At 34.3% G+C, this 15,812-nt stretch overlaps 1 non-coding gene across 1 annotated transcript; it reads left to right on the forward strand.

Moving 5' to 3' along the window:
* The first annotated feature begins 227 nt into the window (after positions 1-227).
* Positions 228-334, forward strand: LOC111878265 (small nucleolar RNA R71). Its single transcript, XR_002845675.1, has one exon. It is a non-coding gene; the product is annotated as a small nucleolar RNA R71 (small nucleolar RNA).
* Positions 335-15,812: the final 15,478 nt, after the last annotated feature.

A 15,812-nucleotide genomic window follows, 5' to 3' on the forward strand; every position in this document is an offset into this window, starting at 1 on the left:
TCTAGTTTAGCCATCATTGCCGCCATGCCATCGTTAACCATGTTCACTACCCCCTACTTACTGCATTTCGCGGGTTATGGTATTCTCTAGAATGTTTAGAGAACTCTTCAATTAATTCTTTGATCACCGGGGGTTCCTTCTTTGTGAGCAGGCCTTGCGAGTTAAGTAATTGCCTTGTTGTAACATTAATCCCATCATAGAAGATGGAGACTTCTTGTTGGCTATTAAGGTCACGGTGTGGGCAATTTCTTAGTAGACTTTTGTACCTCTCCCATGTCTCATAAAGGGACTATCCAGGTTGTTGTTCAAAGTTGGTTATAACTTTCTTCAATTTGGCTATTTTAGAAGGTTGGCAAAACTGGTCAATGAATTCTTCTTTCATCTTAGCCCATGTGGTGATGGATCCGGGAGGGAGTGACTTGAGCCAATCTTTTGCAGCACCCTTGAATGTAACCGGAAGCGTGCGAAGTAGTTGAGTTTCCTGAGGCACGTTTGGAACATTGAAATAATCATCTACATCATTAACTTTGTCCAAGTGTTTGTAAGCATCTTCGTGGTCTTTGCCGGTGAAGGGGATCTCCTTAAGTAGAGCAAGGATATGACCCTTAAGCTCAAAAGTAGCAGTTGCGGGAATTGCGGGTTGCACAAGTCCCGGGCTAGTGTCATCGCATATCCTCTTCTTCCATTCCCCCATGGGGACTTCATCGATGTTAGCCATGGTAATAGCTAATTCGTCGTCGGAATCGGAGTCGTGCCCATATGTAGGTTCTTCTTTTTTTTTTTTCGTTTTCGTACTCGGTATCTTCTTTAATTGGGTCTTCACTTGCTAAAGAGGCGCTGGATGCTCCTGATTTGTTTCCTTTCTTCTTCCCCAAAACAGCCTTCAAGCTAGACAAAGGCGACTTCTTTAGTGTATTCGAGCTTTCAACGTCTTTGCCTTTGTTCTTTCTCAATGTGGATTCTAGGTCTTCAAAAGGGGTACCAATGGAGTGTTGGATCCTCTGGTCATGAAAATCCTGCAATAAAACAAGAAAAATGCGTAAACAGAACAAAAATGAAACTGAACGAAAATAAAAATTAATTTGCCAAACAGTAGGGTACTCGCCAAGTAGGTGCGAGTGCACTCGGTGAGTAGCCTGTTTAAACTAAAAAAATTAAAAACTAAAAAAAACTAATAAATTCTAAAACCTAACCTGCTTACTGAATTACTAAAAAAAATTAACTTTGTGCAAGAAAAAGTCACACAAAGGATCAATAAAATTAGGAATTAGACTTAATTTTTTAACCGTTCCCCAACAACGACGCCAAAAACTTGATGTGCGTAAAACCAACTAGTTTTAATCCTACTTATAAAATGTAAATTGATCACACAAAAGGCAGTGAACTTGTCGATTGGTGGTATAGTTTTAGTAAGTAGGGTATCGAACTCAGGGAATGAAAATTTAAACTAATTACTAAAATTATCTAATAGTAACTAACAAATAATAAAAGAGATGGTTTTCTCTAGTTTGGCAAGACTAGAAAGTTACTAACTAATAATTAAACTAATTAACTAGAAACTAGGAAAGCAAATATTCGACTAAATTCAATAATGAAGGAAACTTCTATTTAGGTTCAACTCAATTGATCCTATGGTTGATTTTATGGTAATAGTGCAATGGATTAGTTGTTTTATTGGCTACGGATTCAAGTGATTAGGTTCGCATTTGCTACACTAACCCTTAGAAAGCAAACTAACTTAAACAGTGGCCAATTGTCTAATTTACTTTAATTTCCTAGGTTATTTATTCGTGTTAATTAAGACTTGCAATGGTCAACTAAATTGGCCCTTTAGTTAACCTCTTGTTGATGGTCATCACACAAGCTCACACGGGAATTTACCTATTTTCCTATTAATTCTAGTTTCACATTCGCTAATCCTAGTCATATAATAAAATGGTCACATAAATTATTTGAGGTAAACAATTAAGAGATGTTCATGCAGCTTAATTATCTTCCTATTAACAGAAAAACAATTATCATTCACACATAACGTTCTTTAACAAGCTAAGATTAACAAAATCACCAACATTAAACTAATCCTACCACCAATCAAACCATCGTCTCAATATTGTCTCCCCAGACAGAGGTTAAAAGGTTTTAGCTCATGATTGAGGCAATTGAAAGCATAAAAACGAAATCTATATGTCTATACATGATGGAAACAATAGATTGAATTGAAAGTAATGAGAATTGCCTCTAATCTCCTTCGGAATCGGATTTAGGGTTCGATCTTCGTTCTCTAGGTCTTCTCTGACTTTTATTCGCAACTTTTCTCCACAAGGGTTCTCCAGAATTTCTTGTGTCGATCTGAAAAGTCGTTTTTATAGATTCAACCCGACTCGCCAAGTCCATGACCGACTCGTCGAGTCCATCCCTTAATTCCCGTGCACGGTAAGTTAAGGAGTCCTTAGCATCTCGAATCTTCATATCGACTCGTCGAGTCGACGACACGACTTGCCGAGTCCCTTCCATTTTTCGGCCTTTTCTTCTTTTGATCATTCCAAAGCTTCCCAATGAGTACTCCTGCTTCTTTTTGCTCCCAATCATTCTTTTTGGGCTGAAAACACAATTCACACAATTTTAAGTATCTTTTGTCCCAAATATGCAAATAAATAACTGATAAATAATAAAAATCAAGCATAAAAATATAGCTAAAAATGCAACTATCAGTAGGGATGGACTAATTAAGCAGGTTTGGTGCGATGATTGACTGCGATGGTCAGCGATTGGTAGTTCAAGTCCATGTTGGGGATAAATGATTATTTATGGAGAGTGTACCATGTTTCGATCATCCTTTTATTCTGCTATTAGGGTTCATCAATATCTACAACAATGGTGTGTGGGTTACCTCATGTACATGGTTGACACTCGGGTCAGGATGGACTTTTCAGTTTCAGATGTGCCTGTAGCTAGGGAGGTCCCAGATATGTTTACGTAGGAATTACCAGGTGTGCTCAATGAGAGGTAGGTTTAGTTCATGATTGATCTTCTCCCTGGTGCGGCCCCCATTGCTAAGGCATTGTACCGATTGGCACCACCAGAGATATAGGATCCTAATGAAGATGATAAATGCGAAATTGAAGAATCAATGCATAATCAATAAAAACCAATTTAAAATTTAAGCACAATTTGAATAGATATTGACGAAAGTACAAAAATTTAGAAGCATGTGCTTGCTTACTACCCTATTCTCTCTCTAGTACTAATCTAGAAATCTATATAATGGGAGCTTTCTCAAACTTATACATGAAAACTATACAAGTATATATAGGAAAGCTCTACCCAAAAACCCATATAAAAAGAGTTAGCCTAAGACACCGTCAAATGCAGAGCTTCGCACCCTAACATTCTCCCCCTCAAAGCTTGGAATAGATTACGCTACTTCAATCTATATTAAGAGAAACTATGCGAACAATACCTCACATGTGACAAATGTAGAAGCAACCAATAAATCTTCAATTATTCAATGATCTTCTAATCTAGTTTCTAGAATGTGAGACAATACAATCCAAATCAACGAGAACCATGACGAATCAAGAGGTAATTTCAAGGTGCATATGTATAAAGAACACATGGAAAAGCACACTCCAAGAATCATCATTAAGAGAAAACCCTTCATAAAACTGAATCCTATTAGAAACTCGAATTTAAATCACTTTATAAACTATTTTTCTTCAAGGTTACATTGGTCTTCAATAAAAAATGATCATTCGCCAAAAATGAATATCCAAAAGCTTGTGATTTCGAATACCCATTACGTAATCTCTCCCACTTTTATAATCGAAATTTGATTATAAAACTCCAAATATGAATGAGAAAGTGCTCAATGTGAATTTAGCATTACAATCCTCCCCTCGATACGAGACAAAAATGAGTCATCTAATCCCGAAAAATCAAAAAAAATATTATCAATTTTTAGCTGCAAAATGTCTTACACAAATAACACTGTTGAAATCCCCCAAAAAATCTCCAAAATTTACAAAATTTTAAGTTTTTCTGTAAAAAGTGTCATTTTTCTAAAATTATAGGGACTAAATTCAAAAATTCAATTATCTTCTTCCCCTTATTCAATCCAGATGCAAGATAGAATGAACACACACAGATTCAGTCGAAACACCAACTTTCGACTTGATATGTGAACTTTCCCATCAAAACTGAACATTCTAATGCACCTTTGCCTGCCCAAACTTTCAACTTTGAACAATCAACCATTATACTTTTGCTTTTCTTCTTCCGATTTCACAACGAAATCCATTTATCACAACAGCCTTCACTAATGAAACTCTAAATTTCTCTCTTAGCCTCAAAGTTTCACTATCTAAGTTTCAATTGTAAGCCAAGCTTCAAAATTTTTTTTTATCACATTCACAGATCCAAACTTCAAACTCAGTTCACTTTTGATTCCCAATCGAATTCAATACATCACTTTTCTTCTCACCCCTTTAACAAAAGTAACGAATCAAAGACTTCATTATATTACTATCGAAATATTATATTCGGCATCCTTCACTATCAATTCTTTTCCTCGACCACAGATTTCTAAAATCAAACTCTTCCTCCCTATAGAGTTAGATCTATGACCCTCAGCATCATCAAATTCTTGTTCAACCATAATCCTTTGACGTAGAATTAACCACCATTGAAATACCTTCCTTCATTCCTTTCATCTTTGTCCCTTCACATATGAACCCACTGAATATATATCGAATCAGAAATAAAACACTTTGATTTGATAATTCCATCAATGGCACACCATTGTTGATCATGTAATACGTCTTTCGAATCAAATTTCAAATAATATCACTGCCATTAGATATCAATTCGACCGGCACCAATCCTATACTGGTTTTCAATTTTCGTATTCGAATCAAATGGAATTGGGTATAACTCTAGTTCGCTACTTTGAAAAACAACAAAATTTCAATTTCACTTCAAATTTTCATATCAAACCAATCGAATTTTAATAAAATTTCTTGTTCATCGGTTGTGCTTTAAAAAAACTCGTCAAGAGAATCTTCGATCAGACTGTAAAAATCAGCACAAGATCAATCATCGAATCTCAAAATTGATCCTTAATAAAAACTTAATTTAATCTCAATTAAGTGAAATATGAGTCAACAAAATGATTTCCATGAACAAATTGAGACAGAAACCAAAACTGATAGATAGATACGCGGATAGATGGTAATCATGTAATGAAAGAAGTGATGGGTTTTATGTACTATAACACTCCTATGGTGCACATACAACCCTATATACTTTGGATCTAAGTTTTCTCTAACTATACACGAAATTTCATTTTCCGAAGCATATACCCTAACTAGCATGCAATTGGAGATATACAACATAAAAAACTAGTTAGAAGAATACCTCTTACTCGTAGCTTGTAGTTGTTGGCCTTATAAGATCTTAGCACCTCAAGTGTGATGCCTCAATCAAGTCACAAATGCCAAGAACAATTAGAAGAGTTTGAGAGAGGTTTTGGAGACACCAAAATTGGCTAGCTTCTTCTAGGAATCACTTGCTTATCGATTTTGTACCTAAGGGAACATACTTATAGTGTAGAATTCCAATGGTCAATTGCAAACCCTAATTCATACACTTAGGCTTTTAATCCAATAACACTTCATGGAATCTTATATGAACTTAGTCAATTACTAGTTAATCATGAATCATTAGCCCAAATTATATGTTTCACTGATTTACATAATCAGCCCCTGTTAATTTAATTAGTCTCTTTTGATCACCAAATTAATTCCACACTAATTCTTGATCAATACCAATTAAATAATATGATTTCTCAGTTAATATATTATTCTTATAATATATTAATAAATCACAAATAACCTGTTTCTCATATCCATCCTATCAAATTGTTTTGGTGAAGGCAACCCAAAATGGACCATGACACTATCGGGTCAAGTACATACCAATTATAGTTATGGACTTAGACACCTAATCCAATAGTATCCCACTTGGATAAGTCTAATTACTATAATTATAAGCATGACTTCAAAATCTAATTAGCAATCGTAACTCTTAAAAGCCGCTGTCGAACTCTGACGCGTCCATCAGATAAGGGATCATATAATCCTATGTTCTACAAGATATAGTGTGGAAAAACACATGGAATAAAGTCATACTCATTGTCCAACAGTTTGTTTCACGATTTCTAATTTTTTTGACATAGAAATTAATTGAGCACATCAAATGAGTCTTGAACGGGCCTGACACATAAGTCAAAACAAAATCATCGAGGGCCCCAAGATACCGCTTTTAATCCTCTTAGGATAAAAGGAACAAATAAACTTCAACTTATATGCTTTTACAAACTACTCGTTAAATCATACACAACAATACGTTTTATAACATCAAGTTACTGATGCATTTTCGTATTATCAATGTACAATCAATTTGCAATTAACAACTCATATATCTTGGTTTGAAGACTATACGGTATTATCGTCTCACAATCACTTGTGATAAATTCCATGAAGTGATTCATGTGAGCGTGGGTTTAGTCCAATACTCAAATCTTATTTCAAGAGCACTCATGAACGTTGTAGCAACCTTTTGTTATGTCTAACACCTTAGACAATCTTACAAACCCAATCATGACAATCTAGTCTCATAACCTACTTCTAAAGTATAATTGGCTGTGGATAGTTTGAATAATCTTATAATTCTGGAAGTCAAAACATGCAAAAATGAAACAATAGTAATCAATCGAGACAAGATAGTTGTTGGATTAATGTCTAAGTCCATAACTATAATTGGTGAGACTTGACCTGACCCGGCATGGTCCATTTGGGTTGCATGGCATCATGCATTTGGATAGACTATAATGAGAGAAATAACACTTAAGGTTGATTAATATATTATAAGTTCTAATATATTAATAAGATTATTTAATTAGTATTGATCAAGAATTAATCTAGGATTAATTAAGTGATCAAAAGAAGACTAATTAAATATATGGGTTGATTATGTAAATCATCCATTCTTATATATGTGGGCTTGTGATCCAAGATTCCTTATGTTGAACTAAGTCCATGGGGTGACCCATGGATACTCCATGGAGGTTAAAATCCATGGAGCATAAGGAGTGGGTAAAGTTATGAGTTACATGGTTTAACCCTAATAGCCACCATATAAAAGAATCCCATGGCTCAAGAAATCGGCTACTATGGGGCATAGAAAGGGCTAGCCGATTTCATGAAGTGTGTATGTTCTCTCAATCTATTCCAAGTGTATTTGGTGTTGTGTGAACCATTTGAGGTTTCATAGTTGGGGCACTAGGCACTCAAGCTTCATGAAGATAATCTACATCAAAGAGGTATGTAATTCTAACTTGATATATTCATTTGAATCAATATTATTATGCTAGTTAGGATGAATACCTTGGAAAGTTCATATTTGCATGTATAATAGAGAAAACATAGATCCAAGGTATTTAGGGTTGCATGTACACTTAGGAGTGTTAGAATGCTTAAAACCCAATAGTGGTATCAGAGCCTAGGCTTGTTTTCAATTATACTTGACGCAAATTGCTAAAAAATGCTGAAAAAATCGATTTTCTGGCTTTCTGGGCACTGGACTCGTCGAGTCCACTGATGAACTCGCCGAGTCCATGAAGAAAATCATCCTACTCGTCGAGTAGGTTGATACACTCGACGAGTAGTGTGACAACCCAAAAATTTCCATTCTGTACAACCATTCACTTCAACAGAAGTCAAAACTGTGTCTGCTAACTTTCAAGCTTTTTGGAATAAGTTTGAGTGTTTTAAAGTTAGTGCTTCAGAAGATATCAGGAGAGAGGATACCCTAGGGTTTATTATGTAGCAATAAGTGCCCAAAACATCAAAAGTTTGGAGTTTACGGTCCAAGATGGTATCGGGACCGTAAACCCTCAAGACTATATAAGTGGGACTTAGCCATTTTAGTTCATTTCTTCCATTTCAACTAGAGAAAACCCGATTTCTCTCCTAAGGATCTTCAACCGTTCACCCCCAATTGTAAGTACTTCAACCCTAGAGTGTATTAAAGTGTATTACATGCCTATATAACATGGAAATCATCCAAATATCCCAAGGAAAAGGTGTTCACGGCCCAAGATCCTCTTGGACCGTGAACACTAAAATAAGGCCAAAGTGTGACCTATGTCCCTATAGACCTTGGAACCAAACATAGAAACTACCCTTGACATGTTTAGACCATAGGAGCATCAAGAAAACACCCAAAGATCACAAAGAACAAGGTGTTTACGGCCCAAGAATCTTCTTGGACCATAAACCCTAAAAAGGGTGCTAAAGTGTCCCTATTCTATTGCCAAACCTTGGAAACAAACCTAGAACTTTCACTTGATGTGTTTAGCACCTAAAAGTCACCAAAATACCCCATGTATATGTGTTTACAGTTTGGGAAACGTCCCAAAACCGTAAACACCTCAAATGCGTGTTTTGATGCCCCAAACTCTTTCCTTAAGCCTAGAAACTAGCCTATACCTTTACCTCGAAGTGTTTAAGACTTGAGAACATCATTTGACCATAAACCATTTGGTTTTACGACCGTAAACCCAAATACAAATGGTCCAAAAACCATAAACCCCATAAAGGGGTGACATGTTGCCTTAATCACTTCCTAAGGCTAAGACTTGAAGTTAGGATGTTTCAAAATGACTTCTAGGAATACAAATCACAAAATGGTCAAAGTACCATGAGTTTACGGCCGTAAACTCATGGGTCTACAACCATAAACTTAAGTGGAGTTGGTTACAAAACGGTAAACACCCTTAGATGCCATTTCACTTCCCTTTGTTGAATCACATGTGATTCCAACACTTAATCATGGGGTTTCCTAGTCCCGGAAGGTGTTTCCTTTCATATAGTTGTTTATAAACACTATATTCATGTCAATATGTGTCATTATATATCATTTAGGACTTATTGTGTGTCGGGACTTCATTCGTGGAACTTCTCTTCTGTGCGTGCATACTCGTTTGAATCACCCACATCAGGTGAGTTCATACCCCGTAATGAATCTTTTAACTATTTTAACTGTTTTAAGGGGGGAATACAAGTTGAATACAATGATAATTGTGTAAATGTTTGTTATAAACATCTTTCAAAATGTTACTTATTTTATTTATAAGTTGTCAAAACATTCCAAAACTCTTTTAAAGGTTATGTTACTTTATAGTTATACAAAACTCCGTTTTTAAATTACAAGCATAACTTAGTAGATAAATGAGAGTCTTTAGTAATAGTCCAGGTAGAACATTAGTAAACTATTATATGTATAGTTTAGGAGAATGCTATTCATTACTTCTAGTACAATGAAGCACACAAAGAGTCAGTCCAGTTCATGAGTCTATACTAACGCAATACATTTACATAGATACACTTACATGAATACATTTACATAAATACAATATCAATATACGATAACATAACAGAACATAATAAGGTGCTATAGCATGGAACGTTTTCAGGATCTAACTATACCAATGAATCACAACGCATTGTAATAGTTATATTGGTTATACATGATCTTAGTAATGTGGATGTTCGCGGCTTGCACTCATGCAAGGGTCGCGTGTAGTTCCTAGAATCTCTTGACAAGGGAGCGTTTAGCATAGGATCTAGCCATCACATTATGCCTTAACCCAAAATTAAGGCAAAATAGTACTTAAAGTAGTCACTTATTACTAATACTATAGTACTTACACTGTCAATACGACAATTACAGAAGGATATAAAATTCCAGTCTCAATATTATTAATACCTTTACCATGTGTCACATTCACATAATTGATGAGGTAGGTTAGAATTAATTAATAATAGTCGAACAGTCGGGTCTTGGTAGAAGGCTACTTTCAAAACAGTAGGGTCTTGGTAGGAGGCTACTTTCAAAACAGTCGGGTCTTGGTAGAAGGCTACTTATAAAAAGTTAGGACCATAATGCTAATCTTATGATTCCTTAATGTATACACTATAGGATACATATATACTAATAGATTCCGACAACTAATAGGATGTGTGCTCTTCGCTTCATTTCTTGTTCTCGTTGAATTGTGGGCATGGAACGAGTTTACCCAATCTATTATCTACCCGAATCTATATATATATATATATATATATATATATATATATATATATATATATATATATATATATATATATATATATATGCTTAGTATACATTAAGTCGTCATAAGGGTACCAGGTATGGATCAGGTTATAGGACACATAGTCAAAACACAGCTTTTCTAGTACAAAACATACTTTTCAAAGTTATTACTTTTGGTATACAAAACTAGAAACTTCCCAGATAAGGGATTAATCCATTTTATTAAGCCAGTATACAATTAAAGACTTTAGGTGCATAACTCTATAACACCTTAGTTTATACACCATGTTTATATATAAAACTAATACCCAATAGATAGTTAAATGTGTGTTTTCCGCCTTACTTCCTGTCCTTGTTGGGTTGTGGACTTTGGGAAGATTCACCCAATTAAATTTCTACCCGATATCAGATTATATATAGCAGTATAAACAAAGCTACTATATAAGTAGTTACTGTGGTCAATATTTTACTATAAGAAATATAGGTTTTCTTAAAAGAACTTTTCGTTAGATATAAAGTAACCATTACAAATAAATCCATGAGTAACAAGTGAATACACCAGGGTTATATATGACAATGATCTAACAACCAATGGAATGTGTGCTATCCGCCTTACTTTCTGTTCCCCGTTGGGTTTTGAGCTTAGGGCAGATGCGCACAATCGATTGTTTATTTACTCTAAGTATATATAACTTGTACCCACTTAGTACCCATAGAAATGCTTGTAGTGTCATTTTACTGAACTTTCATTCAAGTAGGAAATATAGGATTTTCTAGATGAACAGGCGAACTTTTCAAAACAGAACTTACAGCTTACATCACTTTTACATATACATTTTCCACAACGCTTTACAGCTTACTCACATCACTTAAATCTTATGAACTCACCAGCTTAATTGCTGATAAACTCCTTCAAATAACTTGTATTCTCAGGAAACTATTAGACAGGTGCTCGTGCTGGGACTTCAGAAGATGGAGCATTATAGCCTCAAATCTTGTTTAGTTATTTGTTTATTACTTATATGTTTTGTGAACACACACATAGTAAACATTTTCTTTATAAATGAAATGGTTGTTCAATACTTGCCTACCATATACATATCTCGTGATACTAACATGACGTCCTCCGCCCCCGAACGTTTCCGCCATTCCGGTTTTGGGGTGAGACAAGTAGGAGCCCCAGACTGCATATTTTCGAGTTTTTTTGGCTAGAAATGAACTAGGAACATTACCCTAAGCTGTTTTTGGGCTTATAAACTTGTTTTTGATGTGGTAATGTTCATGCTAATCCAATTTCAAAGATAATTGTCAATAGATTCATGTTTTGTATTAGTTTAAGGTTTATAATAATTACATGAAAAAGTTTGATTTGAATTATCTTGTTCTTATGAGTTGCTTAGATTAATAGAAAAGTTAATTGATTATGTGTTTTAAATCCATTTTAATCTAAGAGTTGATTCTAAAATGTGTTTTTGTGGCTTGTCCTCAAGTTATATGAAAAGTCACATTTAAGTTTCATAAAACACATAAAAGTTGGCAATGTTTACAAAAATGAAGAGTCTTGTCCTCAAGTTATGGAGGTTCAAGAGTCTCTTCATTAAGTAATAAAATGTGTAACCTTAATTAATTCCATAAGTTACAAAATAAAGAAAAGTTATATTCTTTTATTAGTTTAAAGTCTTCCATAACTTGTCCTCAAGTTATGGAACTTTAAGAGTCTTTTAATTAAAACTACTTTAAACACATAAGTTATGGAATTAATTAGTTTTGAATAGTTTCAAAACTTACCCTCAACTTTTGGAATTTGAGAAGTTTTCACTTATGAATACTTTAATTCCAAGTTAGCACTTAGAATTTTAAAAGTTAAAATTCAACCCTTATACTTTATAATATTATAAGTTAATAATATTTATATATATATATATATATATATATATATATATATATATATATATATATATATATAATACTTTATAATATTATATATATATATATATATATATATATATATATATATATATATATATATAAGAGCAAGTCAGTCTTACCGTTAGTAGGCCTCATTCACAAAGCCGGTCAATAAGGGGGTATAAGGTTATTGCCTATAAAATGGTAGTTTATTGCCTGTCCACTCTCACCCACCGCTTCCTTGACTGGTGGAAGGTCGTTAGCTGAACGGGTAGGACAAGGACTATAATTCTCCCTTCATTAAAGGTATTAATGATAAATACTAAGTAAATAAACCTTTTATAAATACCTAATATTAGTTACTTAGGAAAAATGTGAATAAGGTGCTAATCCATGAAATTACACTTTGCACTTTGTTTAAGCCATTAGTGGAGTCTGTGTGGTTAACTGGCACAGTAACCTGGACTTAACATGTTAGGAAAAGGGTAACTTAATATTTATCATAGTATCGGTGGAGCGTGTGTGGTTAACCGACACATCGATTAAGGGGTAAATATTAAGGGTACCCAATATATTTGTATGGTTACTTCACACTTTCTTTTGTGATCCTCGGCATCCTAGTCACAAAACCTGAAGGGCACACTCGAGATTGAAACATGCCATTGAAAGGTTCAATGAATCTCAAAATATCTAGGAGTTTCAAATCCAATTAAAACCTAATAATACATTTCATTTATCTTGGTGGAAATTGGTGAATCGTCATTCACCTACCTTCAAATATTTTATAGCTTGCATTACGGCATCCCTCTTCCAAGTTATAAAGGTATTGTGTTGGGTCCTAGCCTTAATATTTCATATTGGGTGTTATATTAGGGACTTTAAATCAACTATCTTGAATATCTCCCAAAAGATGTCTGGTTTAGACATTTATGATCTTCCCAAATCTCTTGAAACAAGCTTTCCTAAATGAAGATGATGTCCCATGGAAATCATACTTCTTTCACCTCCTCCAGTTATTCTCCCTAACCCACAAGTTCTTGAAAAGTTTAAGGTCACTCAAGCCCTATTGGAAAGTAAAGGTCTATGTGTGGTCACATCTTGGAGATGTAGTCACATAGTGACAAGCCGGGAGAGTTGGGTGTCAAAGCCTTGAGAAAGTTGGTGGCTCAACTACTTTCTATGTCACATAGTGAGTTCCTTTGGGACTCCAATGAAACATACTATGACAAGACCCTTAATGATCTTATCTATTTGCTAAGATCAACTTCCAAAAACTTATGGACATTGACAATAAAGACACTGGAAATCCAGAAAAAGCATTCTCTTCCCAATGGAAAGGGATCGGCCATAGTCAACCCGGTTGACCAAATGGTAAAGAGAAAGGCTAAGTCTTTGATAGTCCCATGTTCCATTACCAAAGCGTCCATCTGTTAAATTGCCAAAGGAAGGGGCATTGGTTGTGAAGCTGCCAATTTACCTAAGGGTGTTAAAGTCAATAAGTTTGACTCTACTTCAGGTAAAGTCCACTATCTAACTCTGCTAAGTTTCTACTCTGAGATTCTTGATACATGATGTGACTGGGTCACATGGTGATGTTTTAAGAATCAAAGAAAAGTGAAGAAACTTAAAGAAAGAATATGTTAAATCTGATCGCGTAGATGGATTTCTATCGCATAGTTTGAAGATCGGATTCTTGAGCTACTTCTTAGGAGTTATGAGATATTTCTTAGGAATCGATAACAATAAGTTTTCATATGGATTGTAAGGATAAGTTTTTCCGCAAGGTTTTAAAAAAATAAAAGGAAATTTTTGATTTTATTTATTTTATGTTTCCTTACAATGGCGTTTGTGAAAAAATTGTTGCTTATATGATTCCATTAATAGCAAGAGTGGAAATATGAAATTGATTCTTTCATTAGTGGCAATGTCTAAATTTACCAAATAAGGAAAGATCCTCATCACCCAAGTTTCAATTGGACCGGAACTTAGAATCATGCAAGTTGTATAGCATGATGAATGAGAATTTTTCATCTTTGGAAAATTAAGACTAGTTCCTTGTTCACATGTATATGTGAGTCAAGTGAAGGACTAAGGGATCGAGTACACATTCTTGTGCACTGGTCAAGTCCACCACAAAAGATCAATAAGATTATTCATCATAATTTACTAAAGCTCAGTAAATATGGTTATACTTACAAGCTTAAGTGTAATTCTGAGACATTGGAAAAGATTCCAATGTATGACAGAGCGAATAAGAAGAATCAACTTAGGCAGAAAGATAAAAGTTTCTCAAATCTGAAAAGATGGGAGAGTACTTTAGTATCAGTTTTTGTGATCATCTTAATGAATAAGAAACCATAGCACAATTAGTTCCCTATGGAAATCTTAGCGCATTCTTATGACTAAGAAGAGGAATCTTGAATTGTTGAAATGGTTAAATCAAGAAGATGAGTCATACTTCGTTTCAATACAAGTCTTAAAATCATACTCCAAGATTGTAACTTGAGTGACATGTCTTAGAGAAGGTTTAAAACACATGTCAAATGTAAGAGTAAAAGTTTTCTACTCTTGTACATTAGAAATTGGTAAGTTGTGATGTTTTGGATAAAACAAAGACCAACTAAGGCCACTTGTGTGAAGTGTTTGTCTAGATTAGAATCCACACTATCTCTTGAATATCTGACAAGAAAGTCTTATATGTCAAGAGGACAGTAGGAGTCTTAAAGGTCTTAAAAGTCTCAAGAACTAATCAAGAATAAAACCTGAAGTTCTTCACTAGCACACAAATTAAGGTTCATAACCTATCGTGTTGACATATTCTGTGCCCATTGCAATTAAAGTTTGCTTTGCATATGAGTTATTAGAGTTCTCATTTGGTTGCACAACAACTTGGAAGCAATGGCAGGCCCTTGAGTTGCCAGGTTGCAAGAAATTAAGATTGAGTTCAGTCCATATGAGCTTGGATTTGTCATTGTCTTGTGACTATGGTTTCACAATTCACATGGATAAGAAAACATACACCATTAAATCTAAGTGTCATAAGGTTTCTATCTGATTCATGAAAATGATGGTGAGGAAACACTTTCACTAAGTGGATTTTAGCTAGATAGCAATTGTGCTATTTGCATTCTCAAAGTCGTTAGTGGAGCGTGTGTGGTTTATCGGCACACTAACATGGACTTGTGAGAAGTGGAAAATGTCTAAAAAATCAAGACTATGATTAGGGCATCCCTTTTCATAATTCTTAAAATTTTTTAGACACAACTGTGAGCTATCTAAGTTAAGGTGTATGATTATGATAAAGTTTTATCAAAGCAATCTAGTATCAGAAATCTGAACTTTGTTAAGAAAGTCAATAAAGTATTGATTTCTAGAAGTCCAGTTGATTTCTGAGTACACGTCAAAGCTAGTGGGAGCATAAGTGTTATGCTAATAATCATCATTTTAGTGGGAGCATGATAATTATGATAAGTATTGCAAGTTAGCAATGTTAATTATAGAAAACAAAAAAGTTTCAATTGGGAAAGAGTTGTTTTGCTATAATTAAGAGAGAGGAAATTATACTTCATCTCAAATCTAAAAGCTTAGATTGAGGTTTTAATCGTATTTAGTCAAGGATATATATATATATATATATATATATATATATATATATATATATATATATATATATATATATATATATATATGAATTTCATGTTCGAATGGCTCAACATAAGGAAATTATATATATG

Source organism: Lactuca sativa, chromosome 8, assembly GCF_002870075.4.
Source record: "Lactuca sativa cultivar Salinas chromosome 8, Lsat_Salinas_v11, whole genome shotgun sequence".
Classification (NCBI taxonomy): domain Eukaryota; kingdom Viridiplantae; phylum Streptophyta; class Magnoliopsida; order Asterales; family Asteraceae; genus Lactuca; species Lactuca sativa.